The sequence below is a fragment of the Strongylocentrotus purpuratus genome, unplaced genomic scaffold, assembly GCF_000002235.5.
Source record: "Strongylocentrotus purpuratus isolate Spur 01 unplaced genomic scaffold, Spur_5.0 spur5_scaffold_17, whole genome shotgun sequence".
NCBI lineage: Eukaryota > Metazoa > Echinodermata > Echinoidea > Camarodonta > Strongylocentrotidae > Strongylocentrotus > Strongylocentrotus purpuratus.
In genome coordinates, this window is record NW_022145602.1 from 1,241,687 (window position 1) to 1,250,499 (window position 8,813).

Below are 8,813 nucleotides of genomic sequence, written 5' to 3' on the forward strand. Positions count from 1 at the left end.
ATTTTATCATGTGACGTTTAAAATACTTTTAAAAAAATATATACCAGCACCGAAGTTTTTACAAATTATTTTAGAGAACATTTTCATGATTTTGTTTTTGTTTTTTACTAGGACATGTTACTTGTAACGAATTTTGTTAACGATTCGGTCAACATTTAAAACGAATTTGAGAATTTAGTGTTTGATTTAAATGTTTTCCGTTAATGGAGCCTGTGCCTACCTGCTTATAACCCACTTCGGAGAAACTGTCTACGCGTAGGCAGATAATGGTAGTTTGTAAAATAAAAAATGTTAAAACCCACCGAAACGAATACCGGATACGTGCTCATGAAAGTGACATGATCAGTAATCAAATATGCACTGGTGGTACATTCTAATTATATACACAGGTGGAAGTATTCTTTTCAAGATTATTGTTGGCAGTGATTATTCTAAAAGGCACAAAGTGGGACCTCTCTATGTTTAATTGATTTGGGGTCATTTGTCTCCAAAACTCTCCCCTCTCTCCCTCTCTTCCTCTCTCCCTTCCCATCTATCTCTCTCTCATGGACTCCCTTGCATGCTGTAATGTCTGTCGTGGTATTTCGACTCATTTCCCTCTTCTCTTTCTCTGCATGCTCTGTCTTTCCCTCTCTCTCCAATCCCTCTCGTAGCATACACTAAACATAATATTAAACACACTGAACACCTAATGTACTTATACACTGAGGTTTGTTTAGAACAATTTTGATAATTATGTTTTAAGTGCATTGTCTGTTATATTCCTTGTAATGATTTGATCTGTGTGAGGTGGTATCATTTTATCCCAATAAAAGTCTATTGGATAAATAACCCTGACAAAATGGAGTTTTTCACATCCCGTGTTTGTTGCTTTGCTTTTGTTTTATATATGGATTAAAGAGAGAGAGAGAGAGAGAGAGTGTGTGTGTGTGTGAGAGAGAGAGAGAGAGAGAGAGTGTGTGTGTGAGAGAGAGAGAGAGAGAGAGAGAGAGAGAGAGAGTGTGTGTGTGTGTGAGAGAGAGAGAGAGAGAGAGAGTGTGTGTGTGTGTGTGTGAGAGAGAGAGAGAGAGAGAGAGAGAGAGAGAGAGAAAGAGAGAGGGAGAAAGAGAGATTATGAGAGACAGACATACAGAGACAATGGGAGAGAGAGAGAGAGGGAGAAAGAGAGATTATGAGAGACAGACATACATAGACAATGGGAGAGAGGGAGAGAGAGAGAGAGAGAGAGAGAGAGGGGGGTATAATTGTTGGTGAATGATAAGGTAGAGATAGTAGAGCAATCAAAGAAAGAAATAATAAAATAAGAAAGAAAGAAATAAAAATCAATAAACATAAATAAATAGATGAAATGAGTCCATAAATTCATTCAAAATGAAAGAAAGGGATGAACTACAGCCATGAACTATACACACTCTCTTCAGGCTTGGGAATCAAACGATCTGTTTCATGTGCTTCCGTTTGGAGAAAAAAAACAGCACTTCATCCTTTTTATTCAGTCAATTTGCACGGATCAAGAATTGATAATTTCGCTTTTATTCTCCAGGACTATGCATTTTCTTGCAAATTCAGACAGCTCCTCCTGAATAAACAATTTTTTCTTCGCATGCCTTGACTTGGAATTAAAAAGAACTTCTCGAACCAAAGCGGTCATTCATTATTGCAAATCTAGATCAGATAAACAAATAGTTAATTAAAAATGAGTTGATCTTTTAATAAAGAGGGAAAGATGAAGGAGGAGGAGATATTAAAACTTCGCGCGCAAAAACAACAATATTTTGGGCGCTCGTTTTTACTCTTTCTCCCCACCGGACGTACGGCGCGCCCCCGTTTTTTGAAGATTTTGCCCGAGGTAATGAATAAACCCGGCACACGCATTGGGAAAACGTTCGCCAACGTTAACACCGCGGATAGTGTTGGAAGGAAAATAACACGGCCATGATTCAATGCAAGATATTTTAGAGTGAGTAATTTTTGATAAATGGTGTCAGTCGTGGATTTAGGCAGTCATTATTGGTTCAGACTACACCTGCATCATCTATCAGACGCGGGAAATATATTAAAATGCTATTTTGAGATGCTTTGGTGAGTCGTATCATCTAAAGTTAAAAAGCGTAATGCAGCTGAGGAATCGTTAATATAATTTGAATGTCTAAGGCAAAATATAGCGCTACATTGAATGACGAATTTTGAATCTCCTTTTCAAAAAGAGAAAAAGAAGAAAAAGAAGAGTGTTTTAGAGTATAAGGAATATTTTTAGACCTATTGAGGTTTTAGAGGTTTGCATGGCTCGCGTTACTATGCGGTTCATAGATTTATAGAGATCCTATGATAGATCTGTGAGGTGCAGTTGGAAAACGCCATCACACGTCAAAGACATGAACATTGCGTTGCTCTCTTCCTTCTTCCTTACAATGCTTATCTCTCCCCATTTTCTTCTGCTTTCTCCCTTCAAATGTTCTTGTCCCTCTCTCTCTCTCTTTTTTCTCACCTCCTATCCCCCTTTCCTATTTTTTTCCCTTTACCATATTTGTTATGGACCATTCTATATATTATCTAGAAATCCTTAGTGTAATAATAATAATATTCGGTTCTTGTATAGCGCATATCACACGTCGCTATGCGCTTCCAAAGAGCTTTGGAAATTATTACCCTAGCTTTAGCTCCGGCAGCCTTTATCGGCGTATTTGTATTTCAAGGAATAATCCTACCAGGTACCCATTTACCTCACCTGGGTCGAGTGTGGCAAATGTAGATAAATAAGGATATTGCAAAGGGAATATAGGTTTAGGGTTAGAATTATTAAAAGCAAGGGATACATTTTGCTTGTATTGCTATTGGGGTGAACACTCGTGTATATACATGTCATGTGTTAATCAAATAAGTATTATTATGCTCAAATAAAACAATGAACTCACTTTACGTCTTTCGTGTTTGTAAAAGTATCATTAACGGTGATGTGTTTAAACTTTAATTCAAATATCTGCATTGTTATTAGCGTTTCAAAATATGCATTCTCTAAGAGATAAAGTTGAGTTTGGGGCCCCATTTTACAAAACTTGTCATCAGTGACAATTGGCAATTCTTGTTATAAGCTAGTGAAATCCTTGCTCCTGAAGTTCTGATTGGATATCAGCAGATTTTTCACTGATTTTTGTCATTTGTCATTGAAAAAAGGATTTGTGAAACGGGTCCCTGGTCATTTGATATAGAAATAGACTGCGTGGAAGTGATTTGAAAAGGCTGATCATGAAGTTCATAAGCAATGGAGAATACTGTGAGGTTTAGGAATCATCAAAATAATAAAATTGGCCCATTCTTGATAACAGTTACATGCACAGTACACCGAAATGTGAATATGATGGGACGACACAAGCATGTAGCATGAAAGTGTGGTCCACAAGCTACTCTTGTATTAGCGATTATTTGTCAAATTTTGAATATGAGGGCATTAGAAGAGCCATCCTTTTCAGGTTACGTTTTTCTTCTCTGATGCTCTTCCACACAAAGTTACATCATGCGAATGAAAAAGCCCACAAATTATTTTTCACCTTTCCCAGAAATCAACACACCCTCTAGATACCCATTATTATTTTCATACACAATGTCATGATGGAAAAAAGTTACATTTTATTGTCAGTTATTTCAGTGCTTTGTGTGCTGGGTATCGATTCAAACAAAGTACAAACATTTGACTAAAATATACACATAGAGGTTCCCCCTTTTACTTAATATAGTATTCAGCACTATAAAATTGCACGAAGAGACAGAGAAATAGAGAGAGAGAGAGAGAGAGAGAGAGAGAGAGCGAGAGAGAGAGAGAGAGAGAGAGAGAGAGCGGAGAAATAGATAGACGGATGCTTTACGTTCTTAAATCTTTAAAGGGGAACAGTCACGCAAAAAAATCAACCCAGATTCGTACGCGTCATTGCATTTAAAGCATAAAGGAATTAATAATTTTGCCAATAAGTAAAGGGTAAAAAATAACGTCTAAGCTCTCTCTTACGTGTTCGAGCGCGTCGATTTATCTACTCCATAGTCACGAGTATATTTGACCGCTATTTACAGTGAAATGTTGGTAAAAAAATATATATATATCTTTTGCAGAATCAGTTTAAAGTTGATGATTTTAACATAATGTGGTATATCCAGAGAAAATATATTTTGTTAATAAGTGCCACACTTCAAAATCTTATATCGGGTTTGGTCATCATCGTGATCATAGATTTGTACGAAATTGGTGCGGGATGTTAAAGAGTTGTGATAGAGGCGGTCGTTATTATAGTCCCTCGCTCGTGTTCTCGCCCGCCCGTTGGGTCTAAACCCCAGAGCTAGCTAGCTTCCATGACTGGGGAACATGTAAAGAATATACTAAGACTGACCGTCTAGCTAGCCATCCTCGTGTCCCATATTAGCCCGAGACTAACTTTTATTTGGGTCAATCGCTCTCAATCAAACTGACTTCCTGCCAAAATTACACAATCCCAACAATGGTCGTCACGCGCTAGCCATTGTGACGTATGAAGGCGCGGACACTACACGGGGGACCGTCCCGTGGGACGGGGCTTAGCTCTACCCTGGACCGGTCTCCCACCCGTACCAAACAAACACTGTGTAACGCGCGCGTGAGCCGCGGAAATGAACCCGCGAAAGAAGTTCCGTCAAAATTCGTAGGAGGCACTCCCGTACGCACGTCTACACGTCTCATATTCACAGCCGCAATCACCCTTCTCTCGTATCCTTCTCTCTACGGCTTTTTTTTTTGCTCCGTTTTTCTATTTTTGTTTCCCTGGATTTTTGTGTGATGTCCGGAGTGAGTACTCATGTGAGCATTGATGAAACAAATCTGAGCTTTTTAATCTCCTCGTTCGAGGGGGGTTTAACTTGTTTAAATGGCCTCTGGCTTGTTTTTTGAAGGGGAAACCGAGCGGAAAGAGATAAATAGCGGAGCTCTCGCCGCAGAGCGCGGTGCACGTGTTCGCATAGAGCGAGCAGGGTGCGCGCACGTGGGCAATAACACAGCAATAACGCACAGCTAGGCGCGCACATCAACTACGTCGCCTCCACGTGCGAGTTTGTTATTCACCCCGCATGGGGAGTCCGTTATATTGCGGGCGATTATAGAAGTGGCGGAGAAACACGAGACGGGGGACGAAATCGAATATCGACTTTTGCGAGGGTGATGAGGAAGCGGTTTTACTGGTAGTTCCTAATCGTATCAAATATAAAGAGAAGATAAAATTGGGTGAGAGATAGAGATAGACATAAAGGCAGGGATTCTTGCACGTGGGAAAACAAGATACTGCAGCTCCGATGACGTCATTGAATTAATAAAATCTTGATTGATTAGTGGATGCTCCTGTATCGATTAATTCTTTGATGATAGCAAATATAGTCATGCGTCCCGAAGCAATTGCCTTTTCACTCAAAACAGAACTAAAAAAATAATGTTGCTTTACATGAAGTTTACAGTTCTAAGATTTGTTTAACAGCTAGAGCAGCTACCTCCGGACAATAACCAGCCTAGGTCATGTCCCGGGATCGTTTTATCCTATCGGACAGTAAACACCTGCGCAGACTTTACTTGTCAAATCGGAGATGATCAATATAGCGTCGTATACAAAGGGTTTTCATTCACTTTTGATTTGTCGTTAATGCATCACAATACAGGTTTCATGACACACAGTTGATGTGGAATTGTTCACCTTTAATAGAGAGAGAGAGAGAGAGAGAGGGGGTGGGGGGCGGGGGCAACAGTTAATCATGTAACACCTACATTATTTCAGGAGTAATTATTAGATGTACACAGCTGCGGTATCGCCCCATTCATTAAAATAAAAATCTATGAACATTTGAGGTCAATTTTTACCAGGTATTTACTCTACACAGAATAGAATACCATACAAAGACAGTTGATTGAGGCGTACTACACTAAAACAAAACATTTAAAAAAAACATTAAACAATAATAATAATAATAAGGTCTCAATTGCTTTTTAATGGAGCCAAACGTCTTCTGAATTAGCTTATTATCTGTCATCAAAAGCAAGCAATGTTTCTGTATTCATGGTAACGTCCGGCCTATTCTATAGTTTGATTAAACGTCATCAAACACCTTCATCATCGAGAGCAGACGGGCCGCTTAAAAATACACAATAAATATGAATAAAATCCTTTTTATCATAAAATGAATCACCATCTTTATCATTACCATATCAAGTTACTTTTGAAATCTTACCGTCAATTTATTGTGCATTCTTTGCTGCCAATATTTCTTTGGTAAGAAATTCTTCTTTACTGTCTTTGTTGTAAAATATATTTGTACCATTTGATCTGTATTTCCTCCGTGCTCCAGGTAACGTAGGGCTGTTAAAAATAAAACAAACTTTTAAAACCTTTCCAGCACCAGCACCAACAACATCATCATAACCATCATCGCCATCATCACCACCACCACCACCACTTGTAGCACCACCACCACTACCGCCATCATCATAACCATCATCGTCATCATTACCACCACCATCACCACCACCACTACCACCAGCACCACCAATACCACCATCATCATAACCATCATCGCCCTCGTCACCACCACTATCATCACCATCACAATCACCACCATTACCACATCCACCAACAGCATCATCATAATTATCATCGCCATCATCACCATAATTATTATCATCATTATCATAACCACCACCACCAGCATCACCACCAGCATCTTTATAATCACCATCGCCATCATCACCGCCGCCACCACCACCATCATCATAATCATCATCGCCACCATCAACATCATCATCATTATAATCATCATCATTATCATATTCAGTGCAGATAAATCACAATTATCAAATGACTGTTCAGTTTACACATGTACATACTCGTATAACGATTGCGTAGCTTACGCTTTTATTTCATAATATACTCTTACAATGAATAAAAACATTTCGAATGAATGTATCTTGCAGTGTACATAATGAATACTGACATCAGCGAAAGGAATGGTCAAAAGAAACATGATTCTTTCAAAATTGTGAAAACGACTACCTTTACAGTAGTTGTAAAATCAAAATATTGAAGATTCGTATAATAATATTAATCACGCTTTATTACACCCATGTGATAGGGTGGATAGAAGAGAGAGAGAGATAGAGAGAGAGAGAGAAGGGGGGGGGGGTGAGATGAAAGCAAAAGAGGAGAGAAAGAGTGAGGGAGATAGGAATAGAGGGGATACAATAAAGAAAGAGAGAGAGAGAGAACCCCAAAAGAAAAGAGATAGTGTAATAGAGAGATAAAGTCAATAACTAAGAAAGAATACAAATGTGCAGATAAGGCGACAGAGAGACATAAAGAGGCCACAAAATGATATTCAAACTTCAAGATAACAGAATAAGTGATATAAGAACATTTGCATTGCAAAACCTTTGATAAATGCGTCAATGTCAGATATTTGTCACCATAACAGAATTGCAAATGAATCGGGAATTCCGCAATCTTAAATGAAAGCTGTAAAACGGATTGGCGTCTTGTAGTTGGCGCCGCACAGTTATTCTGCACACACTTTATCACTTAATGTTATTTTCTATTTCATAATTTATTCTTTGGCCATCTTCAAAATAGGATCACAATGAGTATTTATGCCCATGAATCTAATATTTGATGTATCTTTTAGAACAGTATATGACATTTTGTTCATTCCTTTGACGTAACAAGTTTTTAGTACTATAAAGATTTGCTGCGGGGAATGTCAATGAAAAACTTTGATTTGTTCTACCGCATACCAAAACAAAAAGAACAAAAAGAAAAGAAAAAGAAAATGGAGAACGGCTTCAGTTTTGAACAGCAAATATTTGATAGAATATCCTGTTGAACGATCTTTAATTCACACAATTCAAAATCATCTCTCCTCTACCCCCTCCCCGTGATTATCGCTGTAATCACTTTCAAATCAAGTAGAATTAAAGTAATAAGATTACAATCTCGCCACATGTCAGCAAAATGTCACCCTGAAAATAAACTTCCTTCCCACCAATAATGTTCCAGTCATGAAAATATGCGAAAATCTGATAATAAAGAGAGTTAACTCCCTTTATCCTCTGCGATTTTGTTTTTGCGCTTCACCGCACTTGTAAGACACCTGCTATGTGGCATCACCACCCCCAGAGTTACGGCGAGAGGTGTTAAGTAACACCCGCTAAATTTCCAATTACCGACATCGCTCCTACAGCGCACTTTCCTCAATGTTACGTGCTATGAAACATTCCCCTTACAAAATGATACCAAAGCCCTCATGTAAACTATTTTCTTTTTTGTTTCTCCACATTTTGGCTGTTCTTGGGCTTATGCTTCGTAAATTGTATCTTTTTTTTCTATATGACTCTTGCGAAACTTTGTGAAGTTGTAATTGTATACAGTTGCGCATCTTTAGATGTTGACATGTAGACGGAAGGGTGCCAATTTATCTCTCTTTATGGCAGATGGAGAAAAAAAGATGTTTTCTGAAAACATTATTCCCTTGCTCCTTTGGGGCAGGACTGCATATAAAAATATGGCATGTGGGTGTGTAGTTTGGCCACTGTTCTATACCTGTAATGTATATAAGTATTTTAAAAAAAGATCCCCTTAAAATACGAATATAGACAATAAGATAATAGATTGTAATGAGGAGAGAAGAAATAGAGAGGAATAGAGAGAGAAAGAGAGAGAGAGAGAGAGAAATAGGAGAGAGAAAGAGAGAGAGAGAGAGAGCGAGAGAGAGAAATAGGAGAGAGAAAGAGAGAGAGAGAGAGAGAGAGACAGGGGGGGGGG